Here is a 16,447-nt window from a genome sequence, read left to right as displayed (position 1 = left end):
ATTAAGTGATGAGCAAATAAGAAATGTAGATGACTTAAAAAAAGTAAATGAAAGCAATAAAATGACAAGAAAATAAATGACATGAATGTAAAGAACAAGAGAGTAAAGTGCTGAAATTAAATTACAAGAAATATAAAATATGGGAAAGTAAAGTGCAAGAAAATAAAGTGCAAGAAAGTAAATAACTAGAATTAAGAATGAAAAGAACATTGGTATCAAGAGATATTGCATTCTCAGGATCAATAAATTTTATCTCTTTAATCATGCATTCATTGATCTCTTGGCAAATCATAAGTAATCAAACTCTAATCTCTTGGTGATTTGATGTAACACCCTAACTACCAAAGCTCACGCTTCCGGCTGCGCGACTCTGATAGCTCGGACATTACGACGACACTTATACTATTTAATACTAAAATATGAGCCTGTTTAAAAAAAACTTTAAACCGCAATACCATTCCCAAAAATACTTTCTCCATACAACGTACGTCCATACATACCATACAACTCACAGAAAAATATAAAGAGTACATCCATATATATATACATACATATATATAAATAATATTACAAATATTATCCAGTACAATTCCTATCACTCTCACAGAATATATCAAGATAAGGGCGAGGGTACAAAAATAATAATCTAAAGCAATACAGAGCATCTCAATAACAAATAATTAAACTCTTCATAACTTCTGCGCCCAAATCCTGAAAGGGGAAAAATGTAGGGGGTGAGAACATCATCCTCGAAAGGGTTCTCAGTAGAGGGTTTTTGGGAATTACTGTAATAGGATACATGAAGATAAACCGTACCAGTGATTAATAATCATCTTATGCCTCTTTTCAAAAACAACAGTTTACAATAAAAGTAAAGTCAGAAATCTTTTCTGAAAGAGGAACCGTTCAATGCTCAAAACATCAAAGCATTTCAAAAAGATTTATCTATAGTGAACCAAAATAACCTTTCATATCTTATTCCAAACCAGAACCACAAAACCGAAATCAACCATCGGTCCATCTCATTCAACCACGGCCCTAGGCCCAAACAATCCAACCACAACCAATCCACCACAATCCAACAGAGTCCTAGATACAAACACAAGTAAAAAGATGCAAACACAAACAAACAGTTATTGCAAGTAGAACAATTAGCAGCTAATCACATAGGCAAACCAAGTACAATACGCATACCCAAACAATGTCACATAGATGCATATGATGCATGCCTGTCCCTAGTGGCTGATGATATCATCTGTCGGTTATAGAACCAACCCGACAAGTCCTGGTAGCTAACCATTGGACTGTCCCTCTGTCGCGCATCCCCAACTCGAGTTATACTCATCATAAACTTGATCATAAACATGATCCATATCCATCACCCTCACTGGTGAATATTTCGGGGGCGAGCTCATCCGGGACTTTCACAGTGCCCGGCCATACTTACGACATAGGGTTAACAGAGTATCAAGTCTCAACCTGGAGCACATGGTGGCTAGCCACTGCTACTACCCAGGAAAACCCGTATCTCAGATAGTGGAAGTGCAACATTCACATTTATCAATGATTCAGCATAAACATGCATTCAATCTCATCCATGGATCACCATCCATCTCAGCCATCCGGCTCACGGTTCATTCCAGAACCAGCCAATATTCATATCATACACAGCCATTCCGGCTCACGGTTCAATCCAGAACCAATCAATATGTATAAACATACACAGCCAATCCGGCTCTCAACAAAACAGCACTTCCACATTCAAAATCATCAAATTCATGAAATCGGCATTTAAGCCATAAATCATTTTCTCAATTCATTTTTCTTTGAAATCAAGTTTCGACTCTTTTTAGCCTTGGCTTTTAGAAATCTCATTTCTCAAATCATCTCAGGCTCATAAGCCAAATTTACTCAAAGTGAGTTTCCTTTTTAAAACAGAGCCACTCTCGGCATTCTCTTTCCAAACTTCCAAACCATGGCAAGTTAAGGATTTATTTCAAAGCATTCAAAATCACCCATCCAACAATGGGATTTTATAACAAAAGTTTCTCGGCAGAGTCCCAAGTCTTTAGGGAAGGTCAACCTATATCAATTCCTTAAAATTCATTGAAACTCTTAAAATCATAGATTCTCGGTTCAAGTAAATAAAACTGAATTTACTATAAAACCGGCCATACAAAATCACAAGTTCCAACCCGGTCCAAAAATCAACTCATTTGAAACGGAACCGGTTCATTTGAATCAAACCACTTTCAGGTTTCTTTTTAGAACCCATTTTTCTAACTCTTCCAAAATGCCTCAAACTTGATTAATCAATCAAAAGTCTAGATTCCTTTGAAATCACTAAAAACTCCTTTTTATATTAAAATCAATATTAGAGCATCATTCTTTCCTTCAGTGATTCAAACGGTAAAAATAGTTCAGTTCTAAATAAGCCGAACTCAACGTATAAGGTTCATTAAATAAATTAAGCTTGAAAACATAAATATCCTCTTAATAAATCAAATAATACAATTTCTCAAATCTAACCCTTTTTAAATAACTTTTCAAACAAGACTAGGGTTTTGCAGAAATTTCGGCAGAACCTCCCCTAAAACTTGGACTTTTGCCACCCGGTTCGGGTCCCAACTAAACCATTTCTCATTCCTTTTCAACAGCTCAAAACCAGAAATCAATTTAAAGCAAGCTAAATCCAACAATCGCCTCAGTGGCGTATCAAAAGGAAATCATTTCAAAATCTACTCAATATCAACCGTTTTAACTCATTCCCAAAGCCTTAAAGAAACAGCTCAGTAATAAATCATTTGTCCCAACCAAGTCAATTAAAGTAAACCAGGCTGAATTCAAAAGTGCATTCGACTTTTCAGATCATCAAAATAATTAACTCAAATCAAATCAATTCTCAACGGATTAAACTCAGATTCAAATCTTTAAAGAATCAACTTCAAACATTACATTTCACAAGCCGCACAACAATTCAGCCAAACCAACATCCATAATCATTCGAGTCAATCAAATAATACATAAGGCAGATACAATCACTAAATACACAATATCTCACATCAGTATCCATATGTAATAATTCCAATACATAAAACATAGTTTTTGGAAAGCGCCCCTACCTCAAAACGCAAACCATAGCCCAAACGCATCACAAAATCCTTTCCGCCTCGACCCGAAACCAACAATCAAAATCCCGGTTCTGCGTGTCGTTTTCAATAGTAGAAACAACCTCAACGCCACAAGTAAACTCATATTCTACTCCTAAAACCATCAATTTTACAATTACTTTATTACACGGAACAGAACACTAACGCAGAGCTCTCGAAACATGAATACTTACTGAAACTAAGAGAGAACGGCTGAACCAAACAGCAACGGCCTCTGAACCGGTTGAACGGTAGTCCCAACAGCCATCTCCAGTGGCTGCGGCGACCCGACTCCGGCAACGGTGACTGAAACCAACATGTCGTGACAATAAGATTCCCATAATCCCACAAGAAACGAAGACCAAGTTTGAAACCCTTACCGGCATACTTTTCCGGCGACGGCAGCAGGGTCTCGTGGCAGAAACTCAGCCCGGAGCTCCGGCGGCCATGGCGGCAGTTCCGATGGAGGTGACAGTGAGAGGCAGAACTGGCGAGCCCCCTTCTCTTCCAGTGGCGGCGCTGCGGCAAGGAGCACAGCGGCGTCGTGTGAACCGGCGACGGCAAAAACGTGACGGCTCTCTGACAAACCCCAATTTGACGGTTTGTCTTGTATTGATTTTAGGGGATTTTATAACCTTTTACCCACATTTATTCAATGAAATAGCATGGTTTTATAACTTCTCCTTTAATTGTGCTTAAGAGTGAAAACATGCTTTTTAGGTCTTAAAATGAATAAATTTAATTCACCTTGATTCCATTAGATGCCTTGATATGTTTGCTAAGTGATTTCAGATTTAGAAGGCAAAGATTGGATCAAGGGAATGAAGAAAGAAGCATGAAAAGTTGGAGAACTCATGAAGAAATGAAAGAACCGGAAAGCTGTCAAGCCGACCTCTTCGCACTTAAACGACCATAACTTGAGCTACAGAGGTCCAAATGATGCGGTTCCAGTTGGGTTAGAAAGCTAACATCTGGGGTTTCGAAACGATATAAGATTTGCCATAGTTGCTACACGTATGGTGGCGCGCACGCGCAAAGTACGCGCACGCGCCGTTGCTGCCACCTAGTTCACTTAAAGCAACATGTGGCCAGCGATTTTAGAAGCCTTGTGGGCCCAATCCAACTCATTTCTGATGCTATTTAAGCCAAGGATTGAAGGGGAATCAACATACTTTCATACTTTTCATACTTTACAAGTTAGTTACCATTAGCTTAGTTTTAGTAGTTAGAGTTAGTTTCTAGAGAGAGAAGCTCTCACTTCTCTCTAGAATTAGGATTAGGATTAGGATTAGTTCTTAGATCTAGGTTTTAATCTTTGCTTTCTTCTACATCTATCTCTCAATTCCTTGTAGTTACATTCATCTTTCTTCCATTCTTTTGTTGCAATTTCCTTTTATGTTGTTCTTGTGTTTTGTTGTAGATCTACTTTTGTTTCTTCTAATCTCTTTCAATTCAATCAAGGTAATTCATAATAATTGTGTTCATTTGATTTGTTGTTGTTTAATTCCTTGCAATTGAGTAGTGTAGATTTACTTTTCTTGCAATTTTACTATGCTTTCCTTTTATGCCTTCCAAGTGTTTGATGAAATGCTTGGTTGGATTTTAGAGTAGAATTTTATACTCTTGGCTTGGAAAGGTAACTTAGGAACTCTTGAGTTACTAATGTCCAAGTGATTGATGATTGGGAGCCATTGACTCTAGTTCTCACTAATTGAATTGGTGGAGAGTTAGGACTTATGGACTAGGATTGATATAGCTCATTTAACTTTCCTTTACTACTAGTTAGAGGATGATTTAATGGGATTAATCCTTGCCAATTCTCATATTGTGGTTAGTGATTAGGATAGAGATCCTTGACTACCAACCCTTGCCAAGACCTTTTTAGGCCTTAGTTTATTTTTCTTGCCATTTATCTTTCATGCTTCATATCAAAACCCCAAAATAACTCACAACCAATAACAAGACACTTTATTGTAATTCCTAGGGAGAACGACCCGAGGTTTGAATACTTCGGTTATTAATTTTAGGGGTTTGTTACTTGTGACAAACAAATTTTTGTATGAAAGGATTATTGTTTGGTTTAGAAACTATACTTTACAACGAGATCTTATTTGTGAAATTCTAAACCGTCAAAAATCCATTCGTCACTCTCCCTCACGGCGCGCCTCCCTCTTGTGCGACTGGAGAAACAGAAGCAGAGCTCCATCGTGACTCTCCCTCTGCCTTGGACGGCGACACACAGCAGTGAGAGACTCGGCGGCGGACCAGAGCACCAGAAGCAGAGGGGATTCATCTTGCTTCCCTCTCGCACGTCCGTTCCACAACAGTGGCCTTTACCCCACCCATGAGCTCCTGTCTCGGCGGACAAGAGAAGCAGAAACGGAGCGTTATCGTGACTTTCTCTAGGAAGCTGGTAAGGACGACGACAGCCCTAGTAGCAGCAGTAGCGGGAGTGGCTTCATCAGCAGCAACCAGGCGCGGCGACGATGCGGTGGCGACGCAGCAGAGGCACGCGACGGTGACAGGCGGTAATGGCTTCCCCTGTTCCTGCCCGATCTCCTTCTCTCTCTCTCTCTTCGTGCTCGCCGGTGGTGGCACAAGTGGCGGCGACAAAACCCTTGTGGTGGTGGCGGCGGCTCAGCAAGGACGAGTTTCTTCGGCTCGTTTGCAGCAGCGCCGTTGGGGAACACAGCAATAGTGGCGGCGCCAAGTCCTTCTCCCGCCGCAGCTCCCCGTCTCTCTCTCCACGGATCCCTTCCCTTGCTTATCCCCCTTCCCCTTTGTTTGTTTTCTTTCTTTCTTCCCTGTTGTCTCCGCGGGTGTGTGTGTGTGTGTCAAGGGTAGAGGGGCAGCAGCTGCTGCTGTTGAGTGTGAGTGAAGGGAACCAGGTCGGGTAACGGGTCATTGGGTTTGGGTTTCATTATTTTGAAAATTAGGGTTAGGGGCATATCTGTAATTTCACCCAAAAATAGGTATAATGTAGTAATTAGAAATAAATTCTAATCTAACAATAATAGTGTATAAAAATACTATTTTCTCATCAATTTTACACTTTATTTTCAATAAAATGTCCAAATCCAAAATTGAGAAATAATATAATTAATTTCTCTATTTTCCAAAATAGCAGTATTAATATTTAAAATATTGCTTATCTAATCCAAATCATATAAAATCCTTATTATTTCATAACTATCAACTTTATACTTTAAATATAGAAAATAATCCAATAATTATAAAATTGGATAATAATCATAACTTATCTCAAATCCAATAAATCAAAACTTGCCTTAATTATCTATAATAAAATAATTTTTGAAATTAAGGCTACAAATAACTATATGATTTGAGACTTGATCATAATAAGACTTTTCAAAAGTTTTGGGTCTTACATTCTACCCACCTTATAAAAATTTTCGCCCTCGAAAATTGATACAAAATGAAAGAAATTCCATAACAGTTCACCTTTGAACACATTTAAGGAAGAAGCAAAAATATCTCAAAATATAATCATATATACGATTTCAAATACTTTGATTGTCATAAGCATAAGGATGTAAAGGTAGGAGTGTGAGTGCAAAGCAAACATTACAAGGTAGGCTCAATGCAAAAAGGTGACATGGGTCAAACATGTGATAGTAAGGCAAGGCATTGAAGGTTATAAAACAAGATGAGGTTACAACGACGTGCTCAACATCTGCACACTAATCTCCTCTCAACCTCGAAGCCTTAACCTTCTAACTCCATCAGGCACTTTACAATCTCATGGCCGATCATAAGCCTAACGATCGCAAACCCGCTCGCAAGAAATAAATCACCCACAACTCAACGTTGCACACCTACCGCTTCACCTTCCGTATACATATATCACGTCCTAAAGAACTAACGCATCGCGTTACTACGTCTACAAGTCGCACGTGATATCAAAACAATTCTCGAGTTTACTCATAAGGATACAAGATTTAGAAAGGAGAGTCAAATATCAAAGATAGTACTTATAGATCCGGGGGAATGTATCCAATCCCAGACAACAAGGATGATCAAGCAAATGAAGTTTGCTAGAAACAATTCAATTAACAACCTCAAATATAACTCTTGAATCAAAGAAATCCAATAGGATCAATAAGAAGACCAACGCATCAGTTTGAAACAAACTCAAGCTGAGTCGAAGAAATAAGAGGTTTACAGAAAAGAATATCTCAAACCCAAGATAAAACTCACAGAACTCAAGAGCATGATTAAAATACTTCCGAATGCATTGTTCACAAAAGGATCGAAAACTTGCAAAAAAAAAATCACTTCGCAATTTAGAAGAAAAGTTAAGTAACAAACATTCTCCAAGAGAATAACAAAAGCAATAACGTGGCTTTGCTGTAATACAATTTTAGGTTGAAGCAGATCATGCAAAATTTTAAAAACAAAATGCACACCAGTTTGGCTAAGAGCTAAAATATTTTCCCAGATATTTTAGAAAGGTAATTAGATGCACAACTTAACCAAAAGCAGTTCATAAAACTCGGAAGAAGAATCAAATGCTTGTTCAAAAATCATCAAAGTCCATATTCAAACAAGCGTGTATAACATTTATAGCAAGACTGAAAGAGGAAGTTAAACTTTTTTAGAAAAGAAACTCCGAGACACCAATTTGCTTACAATTTGATAAAGGAGATAAGTGGTGAGTTACAAACGAACCGGTTTTCACTAAGCAAGGAAACTTTTCAGAATTTCATTTAAAATAGCGCACGCCAACTTTAAATTAATTTCGTCAAAATTGAACAATGGTTTCAATCTTAATCAAGCAACAGAAAATAAATTCCGTTTAGAATTTATTCAAAGCGAATTCAAAACTTCCTTAAAAGTTTAAAACAAGACTCCAAAAGTATACTTGAATTCACCATTTCCAAAAGGATATTCAAGAATATTAGGATGTACTTAAGAAGGAGTCAAGCCATACAAGAAAGAATCTTAAACCAAAGTAGTTCAAACAAGATTCACTAAACATGAGTCATCAAACAAGCTTTCCATTGATCCAAAAGAATATTAAGCCTTAGGAAAAGACCAATCAATCATTAGAAATTTTCCAAAGATAATTCTTTGATTAAAAACTCTTGTAAAAACAATGAGAGGATAGACGATGCACGAAATTGAAACAAATCAAGCTGACTCACATAAGAGTGAGATTCACAAGAGAGGACGAACCAAGATCAATGGTAATGTTCACAAGATGTAAAAGACTAGTTAAAAACAGAATCACCTATGACATTCATAGAGGTGAAAGGCTTAAGAAGGAATCAGTCCATTCATAAGAAGAAAGCTATGAGTCCAACATTTTCAAAAGAACAACAATGGCATAAATCATATAGCATGCTAAATTAAAGTCAATTCGAAATAAGTTAAGTAAAGCTTATCAAATGAGACTCAACTGGGATAAAAGTGAAAAAGCTTTCCTTTCCAAAATTTTGAAAAATATCCAAATACCTAATCAAATGAAGATGTGCGTTGGAACCGTAGTAAAATTACTAGAAAGTCAAATTGTATTTTAAAGTAAATGTAGTTCCGTAAACCAGTAAAAGCACAGGCGGGGTATTAGGAATAAATAGTTGTCAAACTGTATAAGAAATCTCAAAGTTTTATACATAGATAAATATATATCTAATCAACAGCAATTTTTATAAAATCTCAATTGGCTGTGCTCACTGTCAAGTAAGAGAAAAACTGAATCAACAATTTCTCAAAGAATGGACTCAGAACCCGGAGTTAAAAGTCACAGCACATTAAGACAAGTTCAAGGTTATATCAAAGAATACTTGAATCGAGAAGAACTCAAACAGAGGAAGATAGATGCAACAGGGATCTTAAACCAGCATATGCACTTAAGATCAATAAAGAAGGCATATGAATAGAGGAATAGAGTTGAAAAATCAAACTACTTTTCAAAGGGATTAGCAAACAAGAACTTCAAATTAGGACATGAAAGAAGAGGTCGACTCAAACAGAATTCAAGACACACAACTGAATAGCATCGAGAAATAATTTCCAACGTTCCCAAAACCCGCGATTCGCTTTACTCAAAACTCGTATAACATCTATGATAACCCATCAGTGCTTTTATATACATAATTCACTAGTATTAAGCCGGCCAAACTTAATATCAGAAATTATGCAACGCAAGACTAATGGCGTTAATCAATAGATCGTCATGTGCATAAAGCTCTAATCCTTGTCATTCGACAAGGCCTAATACATGACAAACGCTCAGAGTATGCAATTGAAGCATAGTCAGTCCATTCCTCAGGCTCTACAGGAAGAACTGCTCTGATACCATAATGTAACACCCTAACTACCAAAGCTCACGCTTCCGGCTGCGCGACTCTGATAGCTCGGACATTACGACGACACTTATACTATTTAATACTAAAATATGAGCCTATTTAAAAAAAACTTTAAACCGCAATACCATTCCCAAAAATACTTTCGCCATACAACGTACGTCCATACATACCATACAACTCACAGAAAAATATAAAGAGTACATCCATATATATATATACATACATATATATAAATAATATTACAAATATTATCCAGTACAATTCCTATCCCTCTCACAGAATATATCAAGATAAGGGCGAGGGTACAAAAATAATAATCTAAAGCAATACAGAGCATCTCAATAACAAATAATTAAACTCTTCATAACTTCTGCGCCCAAATCCTGAAAGGGGAAAAATGTAAGGGGTGAGAACATCATCCTCGAAAGGGTTCTCAGTAGAGGGTTTTTGGGAATTACTGTAATAGGATACATGAAGATAAACCGTACCAGTGATTAATAATCATCTTATGCCTCTTTTCAAAAACAACAGTTTACAATAAAAGTAAAGTCAGAAATCTTTTCTGAAAGAGGAACCGTTCAATGCTCAAAACATCAAAGCATTTCAAAAAGATTTATCTATAGTGAACCAAAATAACCTTTCATATCTTATTCCAAACCAGAACCACAAAACCGAAATCAACCATCAGTCCATCTCATTCAACCACGGCCCTAGGCCCAAACAATCCAACCACAACCAATCCACCACAATCCAACAGAGTCCCAGATACAAACACAAGTAAAAAGATGCAAACACAAACAAACAGTTATTGCAAGTAGAACAATTAGCAGCTAATCACATAGGCAAACCAAGTACAATACGCATACCCAAACAATGTCACATAGATGCATATGATGCATGCCTGTCCCTAGTGGCTGATGATATCATCTGTCGATTATAGAGCCAACCCGACAAGTCCTGGTAGCTAACCATTGGACTGTCCCTCTGTCGCGCATCCCCAACTCGAGTTATACTCATCATAAACTTGATCATAAACATGATCCATATCCATCACCCTCACTGGTGAATATTTCGGGGGCGAGCTCATCCGGGACTTTCACAGTGCCCGGCCACACTTACGACATAGGGTTAACAGAGTATCAAGTCTCAACCTGGAGCACATGGTGGCTAGCCACTGCTACTACCCAGGGAAACCCGTATCTCAGATAGTGGAAGTGCAACATTCACATTTATCAATGATTCAGCATAAACATGCATTCAATCTCATCCATGGATCACCATCCATCTCAGCCATCCGGCTCACGGTTCATTCCAGAACCAGCCAATATTCATATCATACACAGCCATTCCGGCTCACGGTTCAATCCAGAACCAATCAATATGTATAAACATACACAGCCAATCCGGCTCTCAACAAAACAGCACTTCCACATTCAAAATCATCAAATTCATGAAATCGGCATTTAAGCCATAAATCATTTTCTCAATTCATTTTTCTTTGAAATCAAGTTTTGACTCTTTTTAGTCTTGGCTTTTAGAAATCTCATTTCTCAAATCATCTCAGGCTCATAAGCCAAATTTACTCAAAGTGAGTTTCCTTTTTAAAACAGAGCCACTCTCGGCATTCTCTTTCCAAACTTCCAAACCATGGCAAGTTAAGGATTTATTTCAAAGCATTCAAAATCACCAATCCAACAATGGGATTTTATAACAAAAGTTTCTCGGCAGAGTCCCAAGTCTTTAGGGAAGGTCAACCTATATCAATTCCTTAAAATTCATTGAAACTCTTAAAATCATAGATTCTCGGTTCAAGTAAATAAAACTGAATTTACTATAAAACCGGCCATACAAAATCACAAGTTCCAACCCGGTCCAAAAATCAACTCATTTGAAACGGAACCGGTTCATTTGAATCAAACCACTTTCAGGTTTCTTTTTAGAACCCATTTTTCTAACTCTTCCAAAATGCCTCAAACTTGATTAATCAATCAAAAGTCTAGATTCCTTTGAAATCACTAAAAACTCCTTTTTATATTAAAATCAATATTAGAGCATCATTCTTTCCTTCAATGATTCAAACGGTAAAAATAGTTCAGTTCTAAATAAGCCGAACTCAACGTATAAGGTTCATTAAATAAATTAAGCTTGAAAACATAAATATCCTCTTAATAAATCAAATAATACAATTTCTCAAATCTAACCCTTTTTAAATAACTTTTCAAACAAGACTAGGGTTTTGCAGAAATTTCGGCAGCACCTCCCCTAAAACTTGGACTTTTGCCACCCGGTTCGGGTCCCAACTAAACCATTTCTCATTCCTTTTCAACAGCTCAAAACCAGAAATCAATTTAAAGCAAGCTAAATCCAACAATCGCCTCAGTGGCGTATCTCAAGGAAATCATTTCAAAATCAACTCAATATCAACCGTTTTAACTCATTCCCAAAGCCTTAAAGAAACAGCTCAGTAATAAATCATTTGTCCCAACCAAGTCAATTAAAGTAAACCAGGATGAATTCAAAAGTGCATTCGACTTTTCAGATCATCAAAATAATTAACTCAAATCAAATCAATTCTCAACGGATTAAACTCAGATTCAAATCTTTAAAGAATCAACTTCAAACATTACATTTCACAAGCCGCACAACAATTCAGCCAAACCAACATCCATAATCATTCGAGTCAATCAAATAATACATAAGGCAGATACAATCACTAAATACACAATATCTCACATCAGTATCCATATGTAATAATTCCAATACATAAAACATAGTTTTTGGAAAGCGCCCCTACCTCAAAACGCAAACCATAGCCCAAACGCATCACAAAATCCTTTCCGCCTCGACCCGAAACCAACAATCAAAATCCCGGTTCTGCGTGTCGTTCTCAATAGTAGAAACAACCTCAACGCCACAAGTAAACTCAGATTCTACTCCTAAAACCATCAATTTTACAATTACTTTATTACACGGAACAGAACACTAACACAGAGCTCTCGAAACATGAATACTTACTGAAACTAAGAGAGAACGGCTGAACCAAACAGCAACGGCCTCTGAACCGGTTGAACGGTAGTCCCAACAGCCATCTCCAGTGGCTGCGGCGACCCGACTCCGGCAACGGTGACTGAAACTAACATGTCGTGACAATAAGATTCCCATAATTCCACAAGAAACGAAGACCAAGTTTGAAACCCTTACCGGCATACTTTTCCGGCGACGGCAGCAGGGTCTCGTGGCAGAAACTCAGCCCGGAGCTCCGGCGGCCAAGGCGGCAGTTCCGATGGAGGTGACAGTGAGAGGCAGAATTGGCGAGCCCCCTTCTCCTCCAGTGGCGGCGCTGCGGCAAGGAGCACAGCGGCGGCGTGTGAACCGGCGACGGCAAAAACGTGACGGCTCTCCCTCACGGCGCGCCTCCCTCTTGCGTGACTGGAGAAACAGAAGCGGAGCTCCATCGTGACTCTCCCTCTGCCTTGCACGGCGACACACAGCAGTGAGAGACCCGGCGGCGGACCAGAGCACCAGAAGCAGAGGGGATTCATCTTGCTTCCCTCTCGCACGTCCGTTCCACAACAGTGGCCTTTACCCCACCCATGAGCTCCTGTCTCGGCGGACAAGAGAAGCAGAAACGGAGCGTTATCGTGACTTTCTCTAGGAAGCTGGTAAGGACGACGACAGCCCTAGTAGCAGCAGTAGCGGGAGTGGCTTCATCAGCAGCAACCAGGCACGGCGACGACGCGGTGGCGACGTAGCAGAGGCACGCGATGGTGACAGGCGGTAATGGCTTCCCCTGTTCCTGCCTGATCTCCTTCTCTCTCTCTCTCTTCGTGCTCGCCGGTGGTGGCACAAGTGGCGGCGACAAAACCCTTGTGGTGGTGGCGGCGGCTCAGCAAGGACAAGTTTCTCCGGCTCGTTTGCAGCAGCGCCGTTGGGGAACATAGCAATAGTGGCGGCGCCAAGTCCTTCTCCCGCCGCAGCTCCCCGTCTCTCTCTCCACGGATCCCTTCCCTTGCTTATCCCCCTTCCCCTTTGTTTGTTTTCTTTCTTTCTTCCCTGTTGTCTCCGCGGGTGTGTGTGTGTGTGTGTCAAGGGTAGAGGGGCAGCAGCTGCTGCTGCTGAGTGTGAGTGAAGGGAACCGGGTCGGGTAACGGGTCATTGGGTTAGGGTTTCATTATTTTGAAAATTAGGGTTAGGGGCATATCTGTAATTTCACCCAAAAATAGGTATAATGTAGTAATTAGAAATAAATTCTAATCTAACAATAATAGTGTATAAAAATACTATTTGCTCATCAATTTCACACTTTATTTTCAATAAAATGTCCAAATCCAAAATTGAGAAATAATATAATTAATTTCTCTATTTTCCAAAATAGCAGTATTAATATTTAAAATATTGCTTATCTAATCCAAATCATATAAAATCCTTATTATTTCATAACTATCAACTTTATACTTTAAATATAGAAAATAATCCAATAATTATAAAATTGGATAATAATCATAACTTATCTCAAATCCAATAAATCAAAACTTGCCTTAATTATCTATAGTAAAATAATTTCTGAAATTAAGGCTACAAATAACTATATGATTTGAGACTTGATCATAATAAGACTTTTCAAAAGTTTTGGGTCTTACATTCTACCCACCTTATAAAAATTTTCGCCCTCGAAAATTGATACAAAATGAAAGAAATTCCATAACAGTTCACCTTTGAACACATTTAAGGAAGAAGCAAAAATATCTCAAAATATAATCATATATACGATTTTCAAATACTTTGATTGTCATAAGCATAAGGATGTAAAGGTAGGAGTGTGAGTGCAAAGCAAACATTACAAGGTAGGCTCAATGCAAAAAGGTGACATGGGTCAAACATGTGATAGTAAGGCAAGGCATTGAAGGTTATAAAACAGGATGAGGTTACAACGACGTGCTCAACATCTGCACACTAATCTCCTCTCAACCTCGAAGCCTTAACCTTCTAACTCCATCAGGCACTTTACAATCTCATGGCCGATCATAAGCCTAACGATCGCAAACCCGCTCGCAAGAAATAAATCACCCACAACTCAACGTTGCACACCTACCGCTTCACCTTCCGTATACATATATCACGTCCTAAAGAACTAACGCATCGCGTTACTACGTCTACAAGTCGCACGTGATATCAAAACAATTCTCGAGTTTACTCATAAGGATACAAAATTTAGAAAGGAGAGTCAAATATCAAAGATAGTACTTATAGATCCGGGGGAATGTATCCAATCCCAGACAACAAGGATGATCAAGCAAATGAAGTTTGCTAGAAACAATTCAATTGACAACCTCAAAGATAACTCTTGAATCAAAGAAATCCAATAGGATCAATAAGAAGACCAACGCATCAGTTTGAAACAAACTCAAGCTGAGTCGAAGAAATAAGAGGTTTACAGAAAAGAATATCTCAAACCCAAGATAAAACTCACAGAACTCAAGAGCATGATTAAAATACTTCCGAATGCATTGTTCACAAAAGGATCGAAAACTTGCAAAAAAAAATCACTTCGCAATTTAGAAGAAAAGTTAAGTAACAAACATTCTCCAAGAGAATAACAAAAGCAATAATGTGGCTTTGCTGTAATACAATTTTAGGTTGAAGCAGATCATGCAAAATTTTAAAAACAAAATGCACACCAGTTTGGCTAAGAGCTAAAATATTTTCCCAGATATTTTAGAAAGGTAATTAGATGCACAACTTAACCAAAAGCAGTTCATAAAACTCAGAAGAAGAATCAAATGCTTGTTCAAAAATCATCAAAGTCCATATTCAAACAAGCGTGTATAACATTTATAGCAAGACTGAAAGAGGAAGTTAAACTTTTTTAGAAAAGAAACTCCGAGACACCAATTTGCTTACAATTTGATAAAGGAGATAAGTGGTGAGTTACAAACGAACCGGTTTTCACTAAGCAAGGAAACTTTTCAGAATTTCATTTAAAATAGCGCACGCCAACTTTAAATTAATTTCGTCAAAATTGAACAATGGTTTCAATCTTAATCAAGCAACAGAAAATAAATTCCGTTTAGAATTTATTCAAAGCGAATTCAAAACTTCCTTAAAAGTTTAAAACAAGACTCCAAAAGTATACTTGAATTCACCATTTCCAAAAGGATATTCAAGAATATTAGGATGTACTTAAGAAGGAGTCAAGCCATACAAGAAAGAATCTTAAACCAAAGTAGTTCAAACAAGATTCACTAGACATGAGTCATCAAACAAGCTTTCCATTGATCCAAAAGAATACTAAGCCTTAGGAAAAGACCAATCAATCATTAGAAATTTTCCAAAGATAATTCTTTGATTAAAAACTCTTGTAAAAACAATGAGAGGATAGACGATGCACGAAATTGAAACAAATCAAGCTGACTCACATAAGAGTGAGATTCACAAGAGAGGACGAACCAAGATCAATGGTAATGTTCACAAGATGTAAAAGACTAGTTAAAAACAGAATCACGTATGACATTCATAGAGGTGAAAGGCTTAAGAAGGAATCAGTCCATTCATAAGAAAAAAGCTATGAGTCCAACATTTTCAAAAGAACAACAATGGCATAAATCATATAGCATGCTAAATTAAAGTCAATTCGAAATAAGTTAAGTAAAGCTTATCAAATGAGACTCAACTGGGATAAAAGTGAAAAAGCTTTCCTTTCCAAAATTTTGAAAAATATCCAAATACCTAATCAAATGAAGATGTGCGTTGGAACCGTAGTAAAATTACTAGAAAGTCAAATTGTATTTTAAAGTAAATGTAGTTCCGTAAACCAGTAAAAGCACAGGCGGGGTATTAGGAATAAATAGTTGTCAAACTGTATAAGAAATCTCAAAGTTTTATACATAGATAAATATATCTAATCAACAGCAATTTTTATAAAATCTCAATTGGCTGTGCTCACTGTCAAGTAAGAGAAAAACTGAATCA

This window comes from Arachis stenosperma, chromosome 2 (genome assembly GCF_014773155.1).
Source record: "Arachis stenosperma cultivar V10309 chromosome 2, arast.V10309.gnm1.PFL2, whole genome shotgun sequence".
Classification (NCBI taxonomy): domain Eukaryota; kingdom Viridiplantae; phylum Streptophyta; class Magnoliopsida; order Fabales; family Fabaceae; genus Arachis; species Arachis stenosperma.
This window is presented reverse-complemented; position numbering follows the sequence as displayed.